The sequence below is a fragment of the Procambarus clarkii genome, chromosome 10, assembly GCF_040958095.1.
Source record: "Procambarus clarkii isolate CNS0578487 chromosome 10, FALCON_Pclarkii_2.0, whole genome shotgun sequence".
NCBI classification, from domain to species: domain Eukaryota; kingdom Metazoa; phylum Arthropoda; class Malacostraca; order Decapoda; family Cambaridae; genus Procambarus; species Procambarus clarkii.
In genome coordinates, this window is record NC_091159.1 from 44339624 (window position 1) to 44366493 (window position 26870).

Sequence of the window (26870 nt, forward strand, 5' to 3'; positions counted from 1 at the left end):
GAACTAAACCATCACGACTATATAGCACTAGGAAGGGGTCAAGATAACGATTTGGGATGGGACGGGGGGAAGGAATAGTGCCCAACCACTTGGACGGTCGGGTGATTGAACGCCGACCTGCATGAAGCGAGACCCGTCGCTCTACCGTCAAACCCAAGTGGTTGGGATTAATGTGTGGGAGAAAAACTTTCCTGAAACTCCACGTGCTTAACAATTGATTTATTAAACGTAAAATGAAAATGTCTATACATAAGAAATTGAGGATAATTGGCTCTACTTTAAGAGGTGTGATAGTGAAATGTACGCAACACTGTCGTCTCTTAACGACCATACGGTGACGTCACAACAACCTTAACACTGTTAGGGTAGTTGTGGTAGTTAAGCAACAGCGGCCGCTTGAACACCACTGCCGTATGCAAGGCACAATTTGGAGCTCCGAGCGACGCTCAGGAAATTATTTGCATGCACACGTCAAGTGATACATGTTGTAAATACATAGATCTCGCAAGGGGCTGTTGCCAGGAATGGCCGCAGCACCAGATCTAAGACAAGACACATCACCTCAGCTCATCTGGGCCGCACTTAGCACCACCAAGACATGAGTGATAATGTGTACACAAGATAAATACAATTTACTTCCTCAAGAGTCCCACCAGACATGTGTGTGTGTACACGTCTTCTGATGCTGTCGGTGGATGGGGAGCAGTCTCTCTTAAGAGCGTCTTGAGTGAGCAAAGAAGACGAGTGCTCACTCCACTCGTCCTCTTCAACTCACAGCTTTCTCTCACAAATCGAGGCGAGAAAAGATGGTAACGTTCCCTCTAGGTTCCCTCCTTGGGCACCTAGAGGAAGGTGTAGAGGGAGACCCAGAAAAACTCCTACCCAGGGTAGGGGGCAACAATCAAATGTAACGTCTTAGAATGCCCTCTTGAGGCAGTGGGTAGAAGGGCCATCAAGCTGTCGCAGTTTATAGCTGGGTGTGAGAGACTTATGTTCCAAAGACCACCATAGGAAGAGAACACAGGCCAGTCTTCCTATGACCCCGTAAGTCGAGGGTAACCAATCGGAGAGGCGGGCTCTGAGTATCTGCCATTATCACATCTCTAACTAAATGGGCAGATCCTCCCGGACAGAGCCCCCAATTTAGCACCATACATGTAATGATGTAGAAAGGGATCCTCAAACTCACCCCACCGTAATAAAAGCAAAACAAAAAAACCTTGCAACACAAGCAGAGGAACAGCCTCTCCTGCTGCCACTCCTGTCACTGCACTACGTCCGGTCACTCACTGGAGAACCACCCGGAATCTTACCAAATTCTGGAGAAGGGGATTAACTTCGCGAACATGGGAACTCAGGGCTCAGTTCCCTGTCGTCAGGTGTTCACATCCTTCAACTTAACAAACGGTGACTTACCGTCCTTCCTCAACGCGTGGGTCCTCCTCCAAAGTTCCCTTAGTTTTCTTTATTCAGCGGTCCGCAGGTCGGGCGATTTAACTCTTTCTCTCAATTAGAGCTCTCATGGAAACACGAAGAAACAAAGTTCTTTAACAGACAAACATTTATTACACACAGTAGACCAAAATATAATGATTAGGTGGTGTCTTGGACAGGAGCCTCAACCTGCAAGTTTACCAAGATCAAAATAATCTATTTCCATAAACAACTATAAAGTCATTAAAGTAAAGTCCAGCACTCCAGGTTGGTCTTTCCGCCGCCAGGGGGGAGGACACCCTTAACATTCCCGCCTGCAGTCTGCACTACCAGTTGATCAGCGACCACCGTGTGGTGAGCATGTGTCGCTCTCGCCTCCATCATGCTATTTCATCTTGACTTCCTTGTATCATGTCATTATCACGACATGCGGGACTAATTTGTGTATCTAAACACCCATATAAGATCACTGGGCACTGACTGGTCCTCTCTGCACTGGGCAAACATGTTACTCAAAGGCTCTTAACGCAAAAATTACAGGAGTGACTACGCCTGCTGCCCGATGCCAAGATGGCGCCTCTTCCAGGTCGCTCACAAATTCTTTATTCGACCGTCACTGTCGACTTGTCTATACTCCGACTTGAGTGTCGGGGGGGTCAACATACAGACACCAACTCAGTTCACCTATCAACAGGACCTCTTCAGGATAAACAGACCTCTTCTTGGGTCTACCACAGTGGACCAGCAGGGCACGACCACCCCCTGGTTCAGATGAGCGCCACACATCCTCCTACTCTTGCTCTGAGCACTTGATTCCTTCGCAGATCCCTGCAGATTCTTCACCAAAATGGTTTCTTTTCTCAGAAGCAACAAAGCGCACGTTCTTTCTTTCACCCCTCACTGGCGATGACGTCGTCCCGAAATCCACAAACTATCGACATCTTTTCCTACTGGCATAAAGTGGCTCATATTGCCTTAATACCTCTTCTGTAACATCCAACACTGGTTCTCATTCTGCCAACTTACACTAAACATTCATCGTGGAGCCTGTGTGGGACCAGGTGAGAAATAACTCTCACTCTGGGCCAGAGCCTAACTCGCAGCCTATATGGGGGTTGACAACACCATTAAATAAGGGGACAAGATAAGCTCCCGTCATTATAGAAGAGCCTATCATTAAAAGACCATGTCGGAGTGTCTCTGAACAGTGCGGTAGGCCGATCCTTGGTGATTCGTGGTCCAGGTAGGCCTATAGCTGTCCTGTGCCTCGGGATAGGCTCCGGTGGTGCCAGGGGGAGAGGGATTACAGCGGCTACATAGAAGGTTGCCTGTACCCGTGGCTGCAACACTTTGACTGTTTCATTCACCTGGTCACTTGGAGACTCGAACCACCGCCGACCCCACCAGCGTGAGGCAGAATTGTACCTTGAATGTTGTCAATTGTGATTGACTTAATAGGGACCATTCTAGCTGGGAGATATTTGCATAAATAAACAAGTGAGTGTTACCAAGATGTGAGTGTGTCAGTGGACACCCCTCCAGTTGCCAACAGTGATGAGTGAGTGCGTGAATGAGTGCATCAATGAGTGCATCAAGTCCCATCTACTTTGCACTGAATATCAATTACTCATTGTTCATACTAAGGAACAATTGGGGGGGTTCAGGTGCATATGTTATTAGTCGAATTCCCATACAACGGTAGATGAATGTGACAGTTGCCATACAACGGTAGATGAATGTGACAGTTGCCATACAACGGTAGATGAATGTAACAGTTGCCATACAATGGTAGATGAATGTGACAGTTGCCATACAACGGTAGATGAATGTGACAGTTGCCATACAACGGTAGATGAATGTGACAGTTGCCATACAACGGTAGATGAATGTGACAGTTGCCATACAACGGTAGATGAATGTAACAGTTGCCATACAATGGTAGATGAATGTGACAGTTGCCATACAACGGTAGATGAATGTAACAGTTGCCATACAATGGTAGATGAATGTAACAGTTGCCATACAACGGTAGATGAATGTGACAGTTGCCATACAACGGTAGATGAATGTGACAGTTGCCATACAACGGTAGATGAATGTGACAGTTGCCATACAACGGTAGATGAATGTGACAGTTGCCATACAACGGTAGATGAATGTGACAGTTGCCATACAACGGTAGATGAATGTAACAGTTGCCATACAATGGTAGATGAATGTAATAGTTGCCATACAACGGTAGATGAGTGTAGCAGTTGCCATACAACGGTAGATGAATGTAACAGTTGCCATACAACGGTAGATGAATGTAACAGTTGCCATACAACGGTAGATGAATGTAACAGTTGCCATACAACGGTAGATGAATGTGACAGTTGCCATACAACGGTAGATGAATGTGACAGTTGCCATACAACGGTAGATGAATGTAACAGTTGCCATACAATGGTAGATGAATGTAACAGTTGCCATACAACGGTAGATGAATGTAACAGTTGCCATACAATGGTAGATGAATGTAACAGTTGCCATACAATGGTAGATGAATGTAATAGTTGCCATACAACGGTAGATGAGTGTAACAGTTGCCATACAACGGTAGATGAATGTAACAGTTGCCATACAACGGTAGATGAATGTAACAGTTGCCATACAACGGTAGATGAATGTAACAGTTGCCATACAACGGTAGATGAATGTAACAGTTGCCATACAACGGTAGATGAATGTAACAGTTGCCATACAACGGTAGATGAATGTAATAGTTGCCATACAACGGTAGATGAATGTAACAGTTGCCATACAACGGTAGATGAATGTAACAGTTGCCATACAACGGTAGATGAATGTAACAGTTGCCATACAACGGTAGATGAATGTAACAGTTGCCATACAACGGTAGATGAATGTAACAGTTGCCATACAACGGTAGATGAATGTAACAGTTGCCATACAACGGTAGATGAATGTAACAGTTGCCATACAACGGTAGATGAATGTAACAGTTGCCATACAACGGTAGATGAATGTAACAGTTCCCATACAACGGTAGATGAATGTAACAGTTGCCATACAACGGTAGATTAATGTAATAGTTGCCATACAACGGTAGATGAGTGTAACAGTTGCCATACAACGGTAGATGAATGTAACAGTTGCCATACAACGGTAGATGAATGTAACAGTTGCCATACAACGGTAGATGAATGTAACAGTTGCCATACAACGGTAGATGAATGTAACAGTTGCCATACAACGGTAGATGAATGTAACAGTTGCCATACAACGGTAGATGAGTGTAACAGTTGCCATACCACGGTAGATGAATGTAACAGTTGCCATACAACGGTAGATGAATGTAACAGTTGCCATACAACGGTAGATGAATGTAACAGTTGCCATACAACGGTAGATGAATGTAACAGTTGCCATACAACGGTAGATGAATGTAACAGTTGCCATACAACGGTAGATGAATGTAACAGTTGCCATACAACGGTAGATGAATGTAACAGTTGCCATACAACGGTAGATGAATGTAAAAGTTGCCATACAACGGTAGATGAGTGTAACAGTTGCCATACAACGGTAGATGAATGTGCCAGTTGCCATACAACGGTAGATGAATGCGACAGTTTCAACCAGTCATGGACTTCTTCCTCCCGTGGCCAGTGAACCGCTTATTATCAAAAGATATTAGACTAATTAATCTACCTAATTAACTTTAATGGCAAGACCATTAAGCGAAGATGGTGGCAACTCCTGTAGTTAATCTTAACGAGCAGCTGTGTGTGTATATATATAACATTTTTTTTTTTTTTTACCATTAACAAGGTCTTCAAATTCCCGGGTTAACAAGATACAACGATATTGATCCGTATTATATCTAGTAACAGGGAGCGTATCTTGAGATCTTGAGAGGTTATCTTGAGATGATTTCGGGGCTTTAGTGTCCCCGCGGCCCGGTCCTCGACCAGGCCTCCACCCCCAGGAAGCAGCCCGACACAGCTGACTAACACCCAGGTACCTATTTTACTGCTAGGTAACAGGGGCATAGGGTGAAAGAAACTTTGCCCATTTGTTTCTGCCTCGTGCGGGAATCGAACCCGCGCCGCAGAATTACGAGTCCTGCGCGCTATCCACCAGGCTACGAGGCCCCCCGAGGCGTAGCCACTGTTTAATAACCTGAAGGAGTCTCCTTTGTTTTTTTTAAAAGAGTTCTAAAGGTTACTTTTACATTTGCCAGCGTCTCATATCCTGCCGTTGATATCCAGTTTATGTGTATCTTTGTCGGGATAGAATTCCAGCCACCACTGATGTGCCCACACCTGGAGTGTGTGTGTGTGTGTAGATATCAAGGTCCTCCTGCAACGTCTTGCCGCTCTGATCTTTCAGTTATCATCAACTTTGCATCTCTTGTAGACGTTGATGTGAAGGGAGCTCTCTCCCTCGGGTCGCGCGCTCCATAAATTAGCAGCAGCAGCAGCGAGCCCGGCCTGAGCCTTGTCACAGGACCATCCCCACTCCCTTGCACAGGACCCCCCCTTGCACAGGACTCCCGTTTGCACAGGACCTCCTTGCACAGGACCCCCTTGCACAGGACCTCTGACTTGTGGATGGGGGGTAGCTGGGATGGCGTTCTAGTGCAGACAGGCGACCAATGCCAGGATGAGGGATGGAACATATACCGAGGGATAGGCGGGCAGGCCAGGGCAAAGAGAGAAGGGGATAGGTAGGTAGGGTGCCTAGCCTTGCGTCATCCCCTCCCCCCCCCCATCCCCCCATTCCCATTCTTTTCCCATAGTTATAGCTCCTGATACCATCATCATTATCAGCCCATCACTCAGGTCTGTTACCTGCCCTTACCTGAAAGGGGCATTAAGGGATGGGGGATGTCCTACCTTTCCCCTCCCCCTCCCTGCCCTCTACCCCCTCCCCTTACCCACTTTCCCCCTTCACCCCCTTCCCTATCCCCCCACGCCCCCAACAACACCTCGACGCCTCTCATTTAATCCCTTTTCACGCTTCCCCAACTCTCCTCTGACCCATCCCCCCCCTCTTATATCCCTACATCCCCCCCCCACTTCCCCCTGCCACCCCTATCCGGATCATGGGAGACGCCCCACCCACCCACGAGACACCCGCCCATCAAGAGAATCAGACGCCCATGTCCCATGTTAAACCGACACCTCCCATGGTAGATAGATACCCCCACCCTGGGAGGGGGAGTCGGGGCATGTATGGGCAAGGGTTGGTGGGGGGGGGGGGGGTAGGGGGGTATAGATGCGTATAGCCTACACAATGCCCAGACTGGCCGGTGGTGACTGCTGATTGGCCGACACGTTGACGGACAGACAGATGGAGCGAGACGTCCAGATTACGATAGACACGTAGAAACAGACACAACAATGAAGAGAGACAGAGTAGAAGACAGAATCAGCCAGACTGACTGACAGACAGACTGGCAGTCGGAGACAGACAGGCAGAAGGAGACAGAGAGACAGACAGAGACGGCATCAGGGCCGGAATGTCACCCCCGCCGGCCGTAGTACGATCTCCTCTAACAAGGAAACTAATCACCAGTGTTCGGATACGGATGCCTGAGGGCCAAGTGCGGATATCGGAGATTGTAAGCTGATATCTAGGTGTATATACGTACGGATACCTGGGGACTGTGAGCCGGATATAACTGAGACTACGGATACCTGGACAGACACGAGCCGGTTATCATTGATTATATGGACAGAGAGCTCTGGATATATATATATATATATATATATATATATATATATATACATATATATATATATATATATATATATATATATATATATATATATATATATATATATATATATATATATATATATATATATCTGAACCTCTGTGCGAGTATCCACGGATATATGTGTCTGGCTATATTTGCAGATATCCGCTGATATATGCCAATATTTTGTCATTCATGAGTACATCGGCCATTCATGCGTCCGTCGGTCATTCATGCGTCCGTCGGCCATTCATGAGTACGTCGGTCATTCATGAGTACGTCTGTCATTCATGAATACGTCGATCATTCATGAGTACGTCGGCCATTCATGCATACGTCGGTCATCCATGAGTACGTCGGCCATTCATGAATACGTCGGTCATTCATGAGTACGTCGGTCATTCATGAGTACGTCGGTCATTCATGCGTACGTCGGTCATTCATGAGTACGTCGGTCATTCATGAGTACGTCGGTCATTCATGAATACGTCGGTCATTCATTATCTTCACCCATGAATGAAGTTGAATGAAGTATGTTGCCACACACCACCGCCAAGACCACCGCAAAATGTGTTAATATTATCAATAATTATTATAATTGCTAATTGTATTTATTATTATTATTTTAATTGTGAAATAGTGTGATAAAAGAGAGAGAGAGAGAGAGAGAGAGAGACCCACCAAGACTTTACAAGACCCACCAAGACTTTACAAGACCCACCAAGACTTTACAAGACCCACCAAGACTTTACAAGACCCACCAAGACTTTAAGACACCTGTCTCAACCCCTTAAACTTAGTCTCAAGTTGCACCACCTCGCCCCATGCAACAGTGATATTCACAGTGTCTCAAGGTAAAGTTGGAGGTTCTGAGGGGCCCTCCTTGAGACGCCGGGGTCACTGTTTGGGGCCCGGCACTCTCAAGATGTTTGGCTGTGATGGGAGTGGTGGAAGTGATGACAGGATAACAATGATAGCTTTCCCACATTTCGTTTCCCCGTCTATGATTCCGAGGATATCCCCCTGTTATCCCTGATAACAGGGATATAACAACGAGATAGTACTGATAACAGTGATAAGTTATTATAAATAACAAAAATAACAATAACACCAGCATTAATAAGAACATCTACAACCACAACATTGTTCTCCAGCTGACAGAGGAACATCACACACAGAGGCGGGACCAAAGAGCCAGAGCTCAACCCCCCCACAAGCACAACTACGCGAGTACACACACCGTCTTACTCTCCAACACAACCATATTCATTGGACCTTAAACTCAAAATTTTCACCCAGCGAGGCATTCAATTACTTATCTGGCCCAGTTACAGTTTTCCATATACATATAGAAGACTGCATGGGAGTCTTTGATATATTTCATATATCATATCTCCCTTTGCATGGGAGAAGATATGTTTTTGGGGTGTTCTCGAGGGCGTTGGGTAGTGTTACAGCGTTCTGGAACTCTTCTCTGGCCATACGGAAAATAAAAAGGAATACGAACTCAGTATAAGTCAGATACACAGATGGGCCTTTAAGGTGAGCTGCTTCCACTCAAATGATCAATTGATTGTGAGCTAATTTAATGCATCGCGGGAGGAAAATGTTGAATATTTTGCAGATGACACAACTTTTATCTGCTACTGGTTAGTAATGAAATTTAAGCATTCGGTGATTGTTGGTGGGTGTGATGGTGTGGGTGTGTGGTGGTGGTGTGGGTGTGGTGAGGGTGTGGGTGTGCTGGTGTGCGGGTGTGGTGGTGGTGGTGTGGGTGTGGGTGTGGTGAGGGTGTGGGTGTGAATGAGGGGTCTTCTAAGACGTCGATAAACTTCACGTTTGTAAGACCAATGCTCGAGTATGCAGCGGCAGCATCGATTCCCACACGTCAGATCTCACATGTACAAAATCGAGAAAGTCCAATGTTTATTATCAGTCCGGTTCCAGAGCTGAAGGGATAGACTTTTCAAGCTTGCTTTCACGGTGCAGCAAGAGGACAGAACAAGGGGGATATAGTCACTACCTACAAAATACTCTACGTTGTAAGGTACAGCTACAGACACTTTGAGACGGTAGGGACAGGGACCAGGAGACAGAGTCCTAGGTAATGGACGGCCAGATGAATCAGACGGATGACAGGGGGACAGATTCAGTGTCAAGAAATAAATCTAATTGAGGAGACAGAAGCGGTTGACTCCACTTACGGCTTCAAAAGTAAGAAAGACAAGAGTTCAGCTGTGCTGGTCAAAGGTCAAGAGGCCGGCCCATGAGCTTAAGCCCCAAAAAAACACCAAACACGCACAAAACACCGAACACTCTACTAGACATTACAAAATGTTTTAATGAGTAATTCGATTAAACCTAAAATACCCACCTTCCATCTTCATATTTTTACAATAATAATAATAATAATAACAATAATAATAATAATAATAATAATAATAATAACAATAATAATAATAATAATAATAATAATAATAATAATAATAATAATAATAATAATAATAATAGCGACGAAAGTATTCAGTATAGTTAAATAAGTGAGCTATGCAGGGAAAAAGACGAGGCCAGCAATACTTCCTGGAGACCTGTTGCAGAGAAGTGCAATTGCAGCTTACAATAATACACAGTAAACAGTCTCACTGTATCCTCAGTATGTCGCTCATCATACTGAACTCAGTATTTGATACATGAAGTACACACAGTATTTCATCGTCTGTGAAAGTTCTACCTTCCTACTGCAAGAGCTCAGTACAAGATGTAGGTATTTTGTTCTTAACCTCTGCATGGGAGAAGACACATTTTGGGAGGTTTTCTCGATTTCACTGATGACATTTTCCGCTCTATATTCTCACCTGGGGAGAAAACGATGCCTGTAGGTTAACTTGGATCACTTCTATTTCTCCACATAGCCGGCCATTCCATGACGTTCTTGGAATTGAGTTTGGGTGTTTTAGTTGGTCTCTGATTTCTTCGCGTATAGAAGGAAAACGATTTCATTTATGTTTTTTCCTCTTTATTCTTAGTGGTGTGTGACTTAAGGATATATCTAGTGCCACTGTATATAGTGCCACTGTGCCTATACCCCTCGAGGCACTGGATTAAGGTTGCGTTATCTAACTGTTCTTTCCAGCTAATTTCTCTATGGTCTTGGTTTAGTATTTTTCTATTAGATTATTATTAAAAATTAATTTTCTGAATTCTACTCCTCTTTGGATTTGTGACTGTGAAGGAGTGTTGGCCATCTGTCTGAACCTGATAGACACCAGGTTCTATCTGAACATGATAGACTCAGATCACAACAGATCATGCTGTGATCTGAGTAACGTGTGTCTGAACCTGGGTCATGCTGTGATCTGAGTAACGTGTGTTTGTAGTACTCATGTTCTTAATCAGCTTATCCTTTCTTAATCAGTTTATCAGAAAATTGGGTCTAAACGCTACAGTGTTAGTTTTTTTAGTTGATTCTACTATTTGCTGGTTTAAGACAAGTGTGTTACATACCTGTTAGAGGTCATGTGTGTATGACTGGTCATTTAGACTCCTTCCTGGGATTCTTTCTCATATAATGGTATTTGCCACACTCCTCTGTTTCAGATGACGTGGTTTAACACTATGCAAGATGATGTTTCAGGCCGGGTTTGTGAAGTTTTCTAAACAGTGTACACTTTTCATTAGGTAATCTTTAAACTGCTAGGGATTTGATTCTGACTTGTGGATTTGCCTAACCACTCTTAGGATTTCTATTTTAACTATCAGCACTTCCACCATACGAGCTGTGGTGTTCAGCAGCCCAGTGGAGATAAGCGTGTGGTTGACGTCCAGACTCACTCTTACCCTTTAGCTTGTGTTTCTTGTCACATGTAAACTAATTCATTCTGGTATAAATATTTAACTTTCAAATAAATCCTTTGTGTGAGTTCTAGTTAGAGGTGCAAACGCTGCATCTGCAGATGAACTTAATGTTGTGTGTTTTGATACCCTGAATGTTGGCATAAATGAATGATATTATGTTGTTTTGTTAAAGTTCTTAGCATTTTACTTGGTCTTAATGGCTGTGGTTCTGGTTGGGGTGCTAATGTGTTGTGTCCTTGTCTAGCATTTGATCAAACTGGTGGCAGAGCCTTAACATTTCTAGCCATTTTTCTTCTCTTTCTAACAAATCTCCCTGGTATGTAAAGTTGCATTTCTTGTGACATTCAATTTTTTTTTTTTTTGCCTGATATCTCTGATGTGAAATTTTGGGCAGTCTCTATGCCAGCATGCTCTCTATGCCAGCATGCTCTCTATGCCAGCACGCTCTCTATGCCAGCATGCTCTCTATGCCAGCATGCTCTCTATGCCAGCATGCTCTCTATGCCAGCATGCTCTCTTATTTGGTGAGCACACAGCTTTTACACAGCTTTCGGTGAAGAAAAAACAACTATTTAAACTATTACTCCTTGTTTCTAAAATATTTCTACATTTTTTGAGTGAGCATATTTAGATATTTCATTAGTTCTCTTGAGACCCACATTTAAATATACTCCAGGTATACTCTTAACTCTGTTCTTGCCATATGCTTATGCATCTTTTCTTATTAGTTCTACCCCTTATCTTCTCTACTTCCCCTTCTTAGAACCGTGTTAGAGAGAAACAGAGAGTGGGACAATTAAGAGAGAGGGAGAGGGGAAAGGGAGGGGAGAAGGGGAGAGGGAGAGAGAGAGAGAGAGAGAGAGAGAGAGAGAGAGAGAGAGAGAGAGAGAGAGAGAGAGAGGGAGAGGGAGAGAGAGGTGGCACTAATGCTCACCCTTGAGGAACACCACACTTTCCGCGTGGCTCCAAATCCTCAAGCCAGACTCCCGTGGGATTAAGGCTTTCGGTGCTCTCCCTCTCTCTCTAACTCCCCTCTCTCTCTTTCTCTCCCACTCTCCCATCCTCAAGCTCTCTCCGTCTCACCACCCTCTCCCGCCCTAATTCATCTCTCTTTATTTTCTCTTCTCGTTGCTCTCTCTCTCTCTCTCTCTCTCTCTCTCTCTCTCTCTCTCTCTCTCTCTCTCTCTCTCTCTCTCTCTCTCTCTCTCTCTCTCTCTCTCTCTCTCTCTCTCTCTCACGATAACACAACAGCTTCCTATAAAAGGAAACGTGATTGTCTTAAATTCAATATTTCAGTTTCACGTGAATATGAGAAACACAGATTAGCAATAATAGCCGAGTTTGTTATTAAATATCTGTAATCAACACAAACTTACACAATTCTTTGAAATTCGAGTCACTCGGCCAGCAGTTGCTCAAGAAATTATTTCTTCTTTTTTTAATTTTTACCGTCAGTGTTTTTATGAATCAATATATACAAAATATTTCAACTGTAATTATATTTATACGGATATCTGAACACCCTATTTCTTAGGTCTGAAAAAGGCAAAAGAAAGTCAAGTGACTGAAGAGAGAATTATTGGGTCTTTAGGAGACATAAATAATTTTTTTTAATGGGGGGGGGGGCGGAAGGGGGGTTCCCATTATATATGCCATTTTACCCTTCCCATTTCATGTCTTTGTTCATTACCCAATTATACAGTTGTGTTACCATGAGGACGGAGCAGCATGTCAATGGTTCTATTACCATTAACCATACTCGTCGTGGGTCATCACCATGGTAATAGAACCATTCATACTGGTTCGTCCTCATGGTAATACAACTATATAATTGGGTAATGAACAAAGACATGTAATGGGGAGGGTGAGAGTGCATGTGTGTAACAAGGACAAAAATCCCATTTAATTTGAGAGTTCAAATTAAACAATGTAATTGGGAGTGCCATGTATGCTAAAAGTAGGACGACAATTAATTTACTAAAGTCAAAGTATTCAAATAAAAAATAAATTCAAAGTAAATCAAGTCAAGTTAGGAACCAGGAAAGATGAAATATCACAGGGAATTTTAGTGAAGATATATATACCTATATTTATTTGTAAGGTAAATTCTCAAGGAAATTAATGCGAGCAATTACATATATTTTCAAAGGCAAATAAATCGATATACAAAATACAGATTAGAAATGTTTCTGTACCGAGCTGTAAACTCGGACCAAGTGAGAGACTAATGTATTTTCCCTCTTATTTGGTTTACCTCCATAGTGAGGGATTTGGTGTCTCTCTCTCTCTCTCTCTCTCTCTCTCTCTCTCTCTCTCTCTCTCTCTCTCTCTCTCTCTCTCTCTCTCTCTCTCTCTCTCTCTCTCTCTCTCTCTCTCTCTCTCTCTCTCTCTCTCTCTCTCTCTCTCTCTCTCTCTCGTTAACTGGTATCTGTGTTACGTCTGTCGCCTGAGCACTGGTTTACAGTTTCATGATATGTAAGCTAAGGTAAACTGAACCGTTCAAGACAGCTGTGGGCAAGATATTACATATGACAATGGTCTCCATGACATCACACAAGATTTGTTACCATAAGGAATTACATGCGACACAGAGGCGTCGTATCTTCACCCTCAGACCTGCTCTCTTGGTGGACCAGTGTGGGCTTAAGACCCGTCAACCACCGCAGAGTTACTAAGACCACTACACCAACTTACTGACCAACCAGCAGGGCTAACTTAGTCCTCAACATAGTCCAGAACTAAACTCCCAGTGAACATAAACCGAGAAGTGATATATATATATATATATATATATATATATATATATATATATATATATATATATATATATATATATATATATATATATATATGTCGTACCTAGTAGCCAGAACGCACTTCTCAGCCTACTATGCAAGGCCCGACTTGCCTAATAAGCCAAGTTTTCCTGAATTAATATATTTTCTCTAATTTTTTCTTATGAAATGATAAAGCTACCCATTTCATTATGTATGAGTTCAATTTTTTTTATTGGAGTTAAAATTAATGTAGATATATGACCGAACCTAACCAACCCTACCTAACCTAACCTAACCTATCTTTATAGGTTAGGTTAGGTTAGGTAGCCGAAAAAGTTAGGTTAGGTTAGGTTAGGTAGGTTAGGTAGTCGAAAAACAATTAATTCATGAAAACTTGGCTTATTAGGCAAATCGGGCCTTGCATAGTAGGCTGAGAAGTGCGTTCTGGCTACTAGGTACGACATATATATATATATATATATATATATATATATATATATATATATATATATATATATATATATATATATATATATATATATATATATATATATATATATATATATATATATATATATATGTCGTACCTAGTAGCCAGAACGCACTTCTCAGCCTACTATGCAAGGCCCGATTTGCCTAATAAGCCAAGTTTTCATGAATTAATTGTTTTTCGACTACCTAACCTACCTAACCTAACCTAACCTAACTTTTTCGGCTACCTAACCAAACCTAACCTATAAAGATAGGTTAGGTTAGGTTAGGTAGGGTTGGTTAGGTTCGGTCATATATCTACGTTAATTTTAACTCCAATAAAAAAAAATGACCTCATACATAATGAAATGGGCAGCTTTATCATTTCATAAGAAAAAAATTAGAAAAAATATAATAATTCAGGAAAACTTGGCTTATTAGGCAAATCGGGCCTTGAATAGTAGGCCAAAAAGTGAGTTCTGGCTACTAGGTACGACATATATATATATATGTATATGTCGTACCTAGTAGCCAGAATGCACTTCTCAGCCTACTATGCAAGGCCCAATTTGCCTAATAAGCCAAGTTTTCCTAAATTAATATATTTTCTCTAATTTTTTTCTTATGAAATGATGAAGCTACCCATTTCATTATGTATGAGGTAAATTTTTTTTTATTGGAGTTAAAATTAACGTAGATATATGGCCGAACCTAACCAACCCTACCTAACCTAACCTAACCTATCTTTATAAGTTAGGTTAGGTTAGGTAGCCGAAAAAGTTAGGTTAGGTTAGGTTAGGTAGGTTAGGTAGTCGATAAACAATTAATTCATGAAAACTTGGCTTATTAGGCAAATCGGGCCTTGCATAGTAGGCTGAGAAGTGCGTTCTGGCTACTAGGTACGACATATATATATATATATATATATATATATATATATATATATATATATATATATATATATATATATATATATATATATATATATATATACTAGTATATTTTGGTAGCAAAATTTCTTGCAAACATATGTTGTTGAAAATGACCGAAAGGGTAAGATTAATAATTCTAACTCGAATTTTCTCCATATTTCTCACGTTTTTCTTCACTGTCGAGGGTAATTGCAAAATTAACTCTCCAAAGTTCAATTTCTCATTTTTATTTTTGGTCTGACGCCTAAAAGCGTTTCGTAAGGACTTCTCACATGTTCAAAGACAGGTTTTTACACACATCATTTCATGCTTATATTTCTTTTTGGGTAAGGTGATATGCCAAATGTTTTTGCGTGAGGTGACAAAAGCCAGAACACGAAACAATGGGTATATTGTATATTTGCTGCTCCTATATTGCTCTTGCTGCTTCTATGTTGGTTCGGGGTCTTGAAGTGGGTAGAATATAGTTGTGTGTTAATTGGCTGTTGATTGCTGGTGTTGACTTTTTGATGTGTAGTGCCTCGCTGATGTCGAGTCTCCTGCTATCGCTGTATCTATCGATGATTTCTGTGTTGCTTGTTAGGATTTCTCTGGTGATGGTCTGCTTGTGAGAAGAGATTGTATGCTCCTTGATGGAGCCCTGTTGTTTGTGCATTGTTAATCGCCTAAACTTGTGTGTTGTCACCTAATTGTGGAACAAAAGCCAGTATTTCTCCTGTCGAACCATTGGCAAGTCTTATATTTTGTTCTTTTCTCTTTGAAAGTTTATACATGGAACAAACTTAGTCTCAGCCTCCATACACTTTCCGGCTAAGCAGTCAGTTACTTCTCTTGGGGGAGTGTTCCTGTGAGTGTGCCTCTGAACACTTCTCCCACGCTGCTCTCTCTCTTGGGCTCCTCTGATCCCTTGGTAGTCCCTCTTGCTGTGTGCTCGTATGCTAGATTAGAAGTCTCACTCTCTCGTCTCATCTGTAATCACTGACTATACACAGCGGTCACTCGTTCTAAAGGGCCTCTTCATGCCTTATATGTCTGTTTCATTGTATGAAAATCAGGTCTAGCCTGGCCGTTAGGTCCTCCTCTTTACTCTTATTCTCTCTAACACGTTGAGTCAGGAAGTTCCTCTCCATTTTCTCTACAAGCTTTATACTCCATGTATCTTCTCTTTCCTGAAGATTCAAATTCTCTCAAATATATTCAGTCAGTTAAATTACTTTCAGTCATTGGCAAATATCTTAACAACTTTCAAAACTAGAAAATAGAACGTTTATCTCTTCACACTTGAAATTACCCAAATTTACAAAAATAAGCTTTGTATATATATGAATGTTAATCGCATTTGTGTTCCTCACGTGTGCCCAAAGAATGAGGTGATTTGATAAAATACTATGCCCAAGATTACCATCTGAGTGCCGGCGGGGAAGTGGTTCAAATAGCTTCGGCTATCACTTCCTTATGTCCGGTCGTGATGGTCAAGCGGATTAAGGGGTCCTGTACATACCAGTTGCGTTGCTCCTGGCAGTATGGGTTCGAGTCACTTCTGGGGTGTGAGTTTTCAGTTGCATATAGTCCTGGGGACCATTCAGGCTTGTTCGCATGATTGTTAATGCAAAAAATCACGAGTTAACACTTGAGTAATACACAAAAATTTTACCTTCATAAAGAGAGTAAAAATATAGAATAAATTTACACACAATGAACACCACGTGAGCACTGTGTTCCACACTTCAGGAACATCACCAAATAATATCCCGCTGGCATTATACTGCGGGACGTCGACCGTCGGGGCTGGGTGGCGGGAGAGAGGGAGAGAGAGAGGGCGGTGCTGGCTGCACATCACACAACATTACTCTCACCTGTACACACAACAACGAGGCCCTCCGTCCTCAGCACAATATCCTAAATTATCTCAGCCATCCTACATATAGCAATAGCACCGCTCACAATTTTACAATATGCTGCCCGTCCGCTTACAGATTACTTCGCTTTTCTCTCGTATGCGCTACGGCCAAATATTGACGTAATTCAAAATAGAAATTTATTTTCCAATTAATTTTTTTCCCCCGAAACAGCAAGTTTAGGGTCCTCTGGTAGGTTAGGAGGGCAGGAAGTTCTAATAATGCTGCAGAACGTTATGAAAACTGTTAAGTGAAAGTTTCCTCTCCTAACCTAACAGCCTAAATCAGAGGACCGAAAACAGAAAACGGGATTGTACGTCACTTTCGTGAGCTGATTTCATTTTGAATTACGTCGATTTTGAGCCTGAGTGCGCATACGAGCGACAAGTGACGTGATTTGTAAGAGGATGGATCCAACCACTTGGGCTTAGACGGTAGAGCGACGGTCTTGCTTCATGCAGGTCGGCGTTCAATCTCCCGACCGTCCAAGTGGTTCAGCACCATTCCTTTCCCCCGTCCCATCCCATACCCTTATCCTGACCCCTTCCAAGTTATATATAGTCGTAATGTTTTGGCGCTTTCTCCTGATTATTATTGTGTATTATTGTAAGAGGACGGTTGGAACCCACACAGTTCCTCTCCGTCTGTCTCCTCTTCCATTGTTCTTGTTCCAATATTTTTGTATGTTTCCTTATTTAATTAAATATCTCCTATTCCCTGGTTCCTGGAGACTTTCTTATGCTTTTCTACTTAGTTACAATTAAGCAACACTATTTTCAAGCACTGCTTGTTAGCTGAAGAGATTAATTACGATATTTGGAGGTTGTATCTATTTTCTAAAGATTTACTCTCTATTGGCATTGGTCACAACGCGCATGCGTGGCGCAGAGCCATGACACACAAGGGCAATTGGCGCCAAATTTAAAGTGCTATAGGACACTCTCTCTCTGTCTCTCTCTCTCTCTCTGTCTCTCTCTCTCTCTCTCTCTCTCTCTCTCTCTCTCTCTCTCTCTCTCTCTCTCTCTCTCTCTCTCTCTCTCTCTCTCTCTCTCTCTCTCTCTCTCTCTCTCTCCTGTCATTCCTGTAATGAAGTCTTGATATAGTATAGTTAGGGCTGAGAATATGTTGTTCACAATGTGGGACAAGAATACGTTTATGGAGTGCTCCGAGAGTATATTTAATATTTACTCATAGTTCATGTATCCGATATTCTTTAGGGAATATGACATGCATTACCCTTCCAGTCAGCTTTGTTTCTATTATGGCTAATGTGTCTGGTTCCGTAATCGCTATGATCACTCGCAGTTCCTCTGCCTTGGTCGTCATGCCATCTTCATTTGTGTACTCTTTATGGCTCTGATTTTTCAGATGGCATTGCAGTTGAGAGGGAGTAGATGGGTGGGGGGGGGGGGGGGGGGGGGGGGTCTGGGCAAGGAGAAGGTACTGTCTGGTGGAATGATCTTTGAGGAAACTGGCAGTGTAGTTAGGAAATGGGAAGTGCATAAGGGAGGGGTGGTGTGGAGGGACGCGTTAAAGGATATGAGGGAGGAGAGTGGTTGTGGGGGGGGAAGTTGATGTTTACAATAGGCGGAGATGGTGTGAGAGGGGGAGACGTAGTTGTGTGCGTGTGTGTGTGTGTGTGTGTGTGTGTGTGTGTGTGTGTGTGTGTGTGTGTGTGTGTGTGTGTGAGTGTGTTTGTGTGTGTGTGTGTGTGTGTGTGTACTCACCTAGTTGTGTTTGCGGGGGTTGAGCTCTGGCTCTTTGGTCCCGCCTCTCAACCGTCAATCAACAGGTGTACAGATTCCTGAGCCTATCGGGCTCTGTCATATCTACACTTGAAACTGTGTATGGAGTGAGCCTCCACCACATCACTTCCTAATGCATTCCATTTGTCAACCACTCTGACACTAAAAAAGTTCTTTCTAATATCTCTGTGGCTCATTTGGGCACTCAGTTTCCACCTGTGTCCCCTAGTACGTGTGCCCCTTGTGTTAAATAGACTGTCTTTATCTACCCTATCAATCCCCTTCAGAATCTTGAATGTGGTGATCATGTCCCCCCTAACTCTTCTGTCTTCCAGCGAAGTGAGGTTTAATTCCCGTAGTCTCTCCTCGTAGCTCATACCTCTCAGCTCGGGTACTAGTCTGGTGGCAAACCTTTGAACCTTTTCCAGTTTAGTCTTATCCTTGACTAGATATGGACTCCATGCTGGGGCTGCATACTCCAGGATTGGCCTGACATATGTGGTATACAAAGTTCTGAATGATTCTTTACACAAGTTTCTGAATGCCGTTCGTATGTTGGCCAGCCTGGCATATGCCGCTGATGTTATCCGCTTGATATGTGCTGCAGGAGACAGGTCTGGCGTGATATCAACCCCCAAGTCTTTTTCCTTCTCTGACTCCTGAAGAATTTCCTCTCCCAGATGATACCTTGTATCTGGCCTCCTCCTGTGTGTGTGTGTGTGTGTGTGTTTGTGTGTGTGTGTGTGTGTGCGTGTGTGCGCGTGTATACGCGTCCTACAGTTGCACATCATATACGCACTTTACAATCACTGAACAAAACGTTGATATATAACCAACTCTTGATCCTCACTTCCCTCTCACTCTCGCCTGTCACCTTCCCTCACCACTCCTTCAACTACGCGTATTCTTCCTTCCTCTCTCATTTTCCCCGTCTGTCTCACCTTCCGACTCACCTTCTCTTTCCACTCACCTGCCTCATCTTCCCCTCTTCTCCTTATCTAACCCCTCTTCCCCCTCATTGCATTTTTATCTCCCCCTCTTCCGTTCCCTCCACTTTACCGCACTAGGGCTTAGTACCACCCTGGAGAGAGAGAGAGAGAGAGAGAGAGAGAGAGAGAGAGAGAGAGAGAGAGAGAGAGAGAGAGAGAGAGAGAGAGAGAGAGAATACACACACTCTCACCACATTGGCCCAAAAGACTTAAAAAAGACATCTAGCCACAAATAACACAGGCGAAGCAGAAAATCCGGATGATTGAGGCTGATAAAAACAAAATAATAAAAAAAATGTCCGGTGAAAATAATGGGAATCAGACCGCGTATAACAGGATCGGCTGCCGGGCGTACGATAATCTGCCGTAAGAGGCTTTACTCCCTCACCCCCCGGCAGCGCCCCTCTCCCGCGCGGGTATATATAGAGTAGCGCTGGCGTAGGGATGACAGAGCCCCGTGTTTGATGGGGTAGTGATGAACTACTGATGAACTAGTGATGGTCTAGTGATTTGATGGGGTAGTGATGTTATAGCTCCGCGTGGCGGAGAAAATAGAATCGATTGGACTTTGCAATAAAGCATTCTCGATTTGTTTATATGTAAATATATATTTATATAGGAGGGGCTGGACGAGGTCTATGTATATATATATATATCGCGATCATGTAGTGGCGGGTCAAGAGGGTTATAGTGACGGATCAAGAGGGTTGTATTGGCGGTCAAGAAAGTTGTAGTGATGGAATTATATATAGGAGTGAGAGCAGGAGGCCGTGGGCCAGGTGTGTGGGTGAAGGCCGCAGGCCAGGTGTGGGCCCAAACCTGGCCCTCAGGCGGCGCTGGGGTGATATTATATTATTTCAAGTCTACAAATATGAGTAAAGTCAAAATTCATTTCTCTCTCTCTCTCTCTCTCTCTCTCTCTCTCTCTCTCTCTCTCTCTCTCTCTCTCTCTCTCTCTCTCTCTCTCTCTCTCTTTCTCTCTCTCTCTCTCTCTCTCTCTCTCTCTCTCTCTCTCTCTCTCTCTCTCTCTCTCTCTCTCTCTCTCTCTCTCTCTCTCTCTCTCTCTCTCTCTCTCTCCGTTCATTTCACACAGCAGGAGGGTACAGGAACAGACGCCTGTTAGCAGGGCGAGAACTTCCCCCTTCCCATAGCTCATGGTAAGCCTTACCCAATAACTCCCCCTGGAACACGACCCGCCAATCGGTTAACAACCAGCTACCCAATTACAGCTGAGTGAACAGGGGCGGGCAGTTAAGGCTTGGCCGCCCTGACAATCCTCAACACTTCGCCCCTCTCAGCGAGCAACACTTGTGGCGAGCTGGAGGTAAAACCGATTAACGGGTCGTGTTCTAGGGGGGGAACTAGTGGGTAAGGCTTACTCTCGTTAACAGGAATTAGAAGTCGACCGTTTGTGTATCCACCTGTGGGGAAAAATTCCGTAAAATGAATTCTATATTTATATAGAAAGGTTAATTACCAGTTGGCATGAGCTGGAGTGCCAGGACTGTACCCTTGGGTACTGAGCAGTGGTGTACCACTGTGTAGTACCACTGAGTGGTACACCAGTCAAGTGTGGTGTGGAGAAGAGTCTTGGAGACAAGGGAGGTTATCTTGAGATGATTTCGGGGCTTTAGTGTCCCCGCGGCCCGGTCCTCGACCAGGCCTCCACCCCCAGGAAGCAGCCCGAAGGCAGGAGGAAGGAGGTACCTGAAGCACTTACACCAATAGGTAAAGTCAAGGGAGCTACCCAAGGGAGCTATAGGAAAGCATTGGCTAAAATCTATAGACGAGACGCATTAACATCACACACACAATTACAGTTTTTGAAGCAGGAATTTGGAGTCAAATCTCCAGTCGTTTGGGGAACAAGGTAGGCCACAGCAGCTCAGGCCAAGATGGATTTAGAGCGAGGAAGAGCCTGTCATTTGCACTTACTGAACCGCTATGACACAAATCACGAAGTATTAGAAAAAAGCAAAAATGCAGATGTTGTATTCATGGATTTTGCAAAATGTATTAATAAATGTGACCACGGAGTGATAGACCATAAAAGGAGTTTATAAGGAATAACAGATAAAGTGGGGTAATCAGCTAATTACTTCTTGAAGAAGTCCACCCAAGAACCAGTCACCATAACAAGCAGTTACTATGTGTGCTTGTCCTAAGATGATCGACAATTAACGCGAACTAAAGATGGTAGTTGAAGACGCTGCCCGTCCTCTCCAGTTGACACAACGGTCAGAAAATGATGTACTAAATTGCCCGAACCTAACCGAACGACCGACACATATAGAACATGAATGTTTGTCTGCGTGCCATGATTTATAGTACATCATATTTTGTTCGTTGGGGATTTTGCCGTTAAAATGCGGTGCATTACTCCAGAGGACAGACTGTGACCTGCTTCTGGCCGGGTGACAGAGACATGGACACAGACAGACAAACACAGACAGACAGACAAACACAGACAGCACCTAGCAGGGGGGAAGCGACACCTGCCAGGTGGCTCTTAACCCTTACTCGGCTACACTCAGAGACTTCACTGATCGCCCACACCCTCGTAAATCCCCCACCGCTGACGGTCCTGGCTGGGTGACACGAGGCTCTGATTGACGGTAGACAGATGGAAGAGGACCCAGTAAGGTGCGAGTGACAGGAAGCCTCCTTGAAGGGGACGTGTGACAGGAAGAAAGGTTAATAAAATATATTTAAGTATTTCATCAAATCACCAACTCCTCATCTTCCCCTCGAGTAAGAACACTCAGACTACAGACTACAGACTTTGACGGTTGAGAGGCGGGACCAAAGAGCCAGAGCTCAACCCCCGCAAGCACAACTAGGTGAGTACTACCTCAAGTAGACAGACAGACTACCCCAAGAAAGAACATACAAAACATGTAAGATAAGAATAATACAAATATTACTCCAACTAAAACGCCATAAGGAGAACGCCTGCTCAAGCAGTAGCATGATACACTGTGCCAAGGACAACGCCTGCTCAAGCAGTAGCATGATGCACTGTGCCAAGGACAACGCCTGCTCAAGCAGTAGCATGATGCACTGTGCCAAGGACAACGCCTGCTCAAGCAGTAGCATGATGCACTGTGCCAAGGACAACGCCTGCTCAAGCAGTAGCATGATGCACTGTGCCACGAACTGCCTATCAACAGTGCCGTTGTAGGGGCACCACCATAGTGCCAGCAAATCAACGATTAAGTGCCCCCCCCCCCCAGCCTGTTAAAGCCGATGTAAGTTTGTTCAGGGACTCGGCAATATCACGGTGGTTATAAAGCTCACGAATGCACCAGGATTTAGATGCTGGGAGCGCCGCGTGCAGCGTGAGGATAGGCTGCATGCGGAGAGTGAACAAATGGAACAAGCGAGTGAACAAGTGAAATGAACAAATTCCACTGAGCGAACTAGAACAGTACCACTAAGCATATATTTAACAACTACCAATAGTACCAAACATCATCGTGGTCAACTTTCAGCAATACCAAGAACGCAATTGCTAACTACCAAATTGCGCAAGAGGATGGGATGGGGGGAGGGGGGGCAAACACGTGCCAAGCAGCCGCCACTAACATCCCCGAGTATAATGAACAAGAGGCAACAAGTCCTGCAGTGTTGCTTACAGTCAACATCAATGTGTGAAACACAAGCAGGGCAAAGAGAGCCATCAGTGCCTCACACAGTGGGTGCCAGTGGCCACTGGAGAAGGCTTGGCGGCACCCGCCAAAAGCCACTCGAAATATTTCTCTATCCCTCACTTTTTCTCTGTCCTTTCTGTCTCTCTCTGTGTATATTTATTTTTCTCGCTAAGCGCCCCGTCGGATGGGATAGAGGAGGTGCTTGTACTGCAGTGTTCTCCTGCACCTCGCCGCCGCCGCCTCCCTCAGGAGGCTCCACAGGGCATCCTTAGGACCATCACACCCCCCCTGGGGCATCTGACTAAGAATCTGGACTGCTGGGCGTATGTGAGGGCTGTTTAGAGGGGCGGGCGAAGGGGCGTGTGGCCGGGTGCTGGGCGTATGTGAGGGCTGTTTAGAGGGGCGGGCGGAGGGGCGTGTGGCCGGGTGCTGGGCGTATGTGAGGGCTGTTTAGAGGGGCGTGTGGCCGGGTGCTGGGCGTATGTGAGGGCTGTTTAGAGGGGCGGGCGGAGGGGCGTGTGGCCGGGTGCTGGCCGCAGAAGAGAGCGATTGTGTGGAATTTGGTGGCATTGGCTTCTGGGGGGGGGAGGTGGGGGGGGTGGTAGTGGTGGTTGCTTCTGGGTTAGTAGTGGTGGTGGTGGGTTGGGGACTAGTAATTGGGGGTACATTTTGTTCTCAAGTTGCAGTATTTGTTTGGCTGGATTGTTAGTGTGTAATCACCTAGGTCTGCTTGCCTGGGTTGAGCTTCGGCTCTTTAGCCCCGCCTCACAACCCTCAATCAACTGAATGTACACGAGCCTACTGGGCTCTATCATATCTACATTTGAAACTGTGTATGGAGTCAGCCTCCGCCACATCACTGCCTAATGCATTCCATTTGTTAACTACTCTGACACTGAAAAAGTTATTTCTTTGCCGCTCATTTAAGTACTCAGTTTCCACCTCTGTCCCCTTGTTAGTGTTCCACCCGTGCTAAATAGTTTTTCTTTGTCCACCCTGTCAATTCCTCTGAGAATTTTGTAGGTGGTGATCATGTCTCCTCTTACTGACACGCGTTGACACAACGTTCAACAGAGGTAAATTAGAAATAAAAAGACGTGTAAAACAGTAGATTCAATCAATAGTAATTAACTCATACTTTTGAATAAAACACTATGAGACTATTTACTGCCTATTACTGTTTACAAGTTTATGTTAATAAAACAATGAAACAAGTTGTCACTTGACATCTGGCCTACTGGTTACCAAGCAACAGTGTGTACTCACCTAGTTGTGTTTGCGGGGGTTGAGCTCTGGCTCTTTGGTCCCGCCTCTCAACCGTCAATCAACAGGTGTATAGGTTCCTGAGCCTATCGGGCTCTATCATATCTACACTTGAAACTGTGTATGGAGTCAGCCTCCACCACATCACTTCCTAATGCATTCCATTTGTCAACCACTCTGACACTAAAAAAGTTCTTTCAAATATCTCTGTGGCTCATTTGGGCACTCAGTTTCCACCTGTGTCCCCTTGTGCGTGTTCCCCTTGTGTTAAATAGACTGTCTTTATCTACCCTATCAATTCCCTTCAGAATCTTGAATGTGGTGATCATGTCCCCCCTAACTCTTCTGTCTTCCAGCGAAGTGAGGTTTAATTCCCGTAGTCTCTCCTCGTAGCTCATTCCTCTCAGCTCGGGTACTAGTCTGGTGGCAAACCTTTGAACCTTTTCCAGTTTAGTCTTATCCTTGACTAGATATGGACTCCATGCTGGGGCTGCATACTCCAGGATTGGCCTGACATATGTGGTATACAAAGTTCTGAATGATTCTTTACACAAGTTTCTGAATGCCGTTCGTATGTTGGCCAGCCTGGCATATGCCGCTGATGTTATCCTCTTGATATGTGCTGCAGGAGACAGGTCTGGCGTGATATCAACCCCCAAGTCTTTTTCCTTCTCTGACTCCTGAAGAATTTCCTCTCCCAGATGATACCTTGTATCTGGCCTCCTGCTCCCTACACCTATCTTCATTACATTACATTTGGTTGGGTTAAACTCTAAAACTGTGTGTTTGTTTGTTGATGATTTTGCGGTAATAAAATGGTGTTTATATAAAGGTGATAACGAAAACGTTACATTTTTTGTTGTATAAAACAGTAGATGATGTACCCGGCGGTACTCGGGTCGTTGTGTGAACGTTCTCTCAACGTTCCAACAAAGCTGTGTGATGCACATGTTTTTTATCAACACATTCAGGTACATATGCATTAGTGCAGCTGTCCTGGACTATATGAAGCAGCTGTCCTGGACTATATGAAGCAGCTGTCCTGGACTATATGAAGCAGCTGTCCTGGACTATATGAAGCAGCTGTCCTGGACTATATGAAGGGGAGTACAGAGTGTGTCAAAACTCTGTCTACGTGATGCTAAAACCTCCCCCATCACACAGGATATTTTAGTCATACAGCGCCAGGTGATCAGTAGTCTGCACTGGTAAACTCTGGCTGCATTCTCAAGAACACGAGAGTGACTATAGTAATTGCCAAGCTCCAGGTACCTCATGCCAATGGGTCTGAATGGTCTAATAACTGGGCATTCGGTGATGTAGTGCGGGAGATCATGCCGCAGTTCCTGCTCACAGTGTTTGCACCTGGAGTGCTCAGGATTGGGAGATCCGTCACCTGTAGCCACCTGCCACAGGTAACGGTAACCCAACCTGATCCTGGCAACTATTGTGTCGCACAAAATTCTCAGGGGAATTAACAGGGTGGACAAAGACAAACTTTTCAGCACGGGTGGGACACGAACAAGGGGACACAGGTGGAAACTTAGTACCCAGATGAGCCACAGAGACGTTAGAAAGATTTTTTTCAGTGTCAGAGTAGTTAATAAATGGAATGCATTAGGCAGTGATGTGGTGGAGGTTGACTCCATACACAGTTTCAAATGTAGATATGATAGAGCCCAGTAGGCTCAGGAATCTGTACACCAGTTGATTGACAGTTGAGAGGCGGGACCAAAGAGACAAAGCTCAACCCTCGCAAGCACAATTAGGTGAGTACAGTCTGGTGGATGTTTTGTGCTGCCCATAGATATAGGTTTCAGATCTGAACAAATCATAGCTTTTTATTCTGGTGCTTTCAGGTCGTTGGGAGTCAGTAATTTCTCTCCTATCAGACCCGAGTGTTTGGACCAATATAGTTTTGACAGCAGAGATGGGGATACCTAGATCTAATTCAACTTCATCCTTGTTACACGCTAATTTGGCTGCAATGTCTGTCTCATTATGATGGGTTATATTTATGTGTGATGGTATCCACACAATGGAGATTCGAAACCCTTTACTCTGTGCAGCGATTAGGTCATTTATAATT

At 44.1% G+C, this 26870-nt stretch overlaps 1 protein-coding gene across 2 annotated transcripts in view; it reads left to right on the forward strand.

Moving 5' to 3' along the window:
• LOC123773842 (protein Wnt-16) overlaps nt 1-26870 on the forward strand; it is a 362399-nt gene that overhangs the window by 188134 nt on the left and 147395 nt on the right. The window lies entirely within an intron of this gene.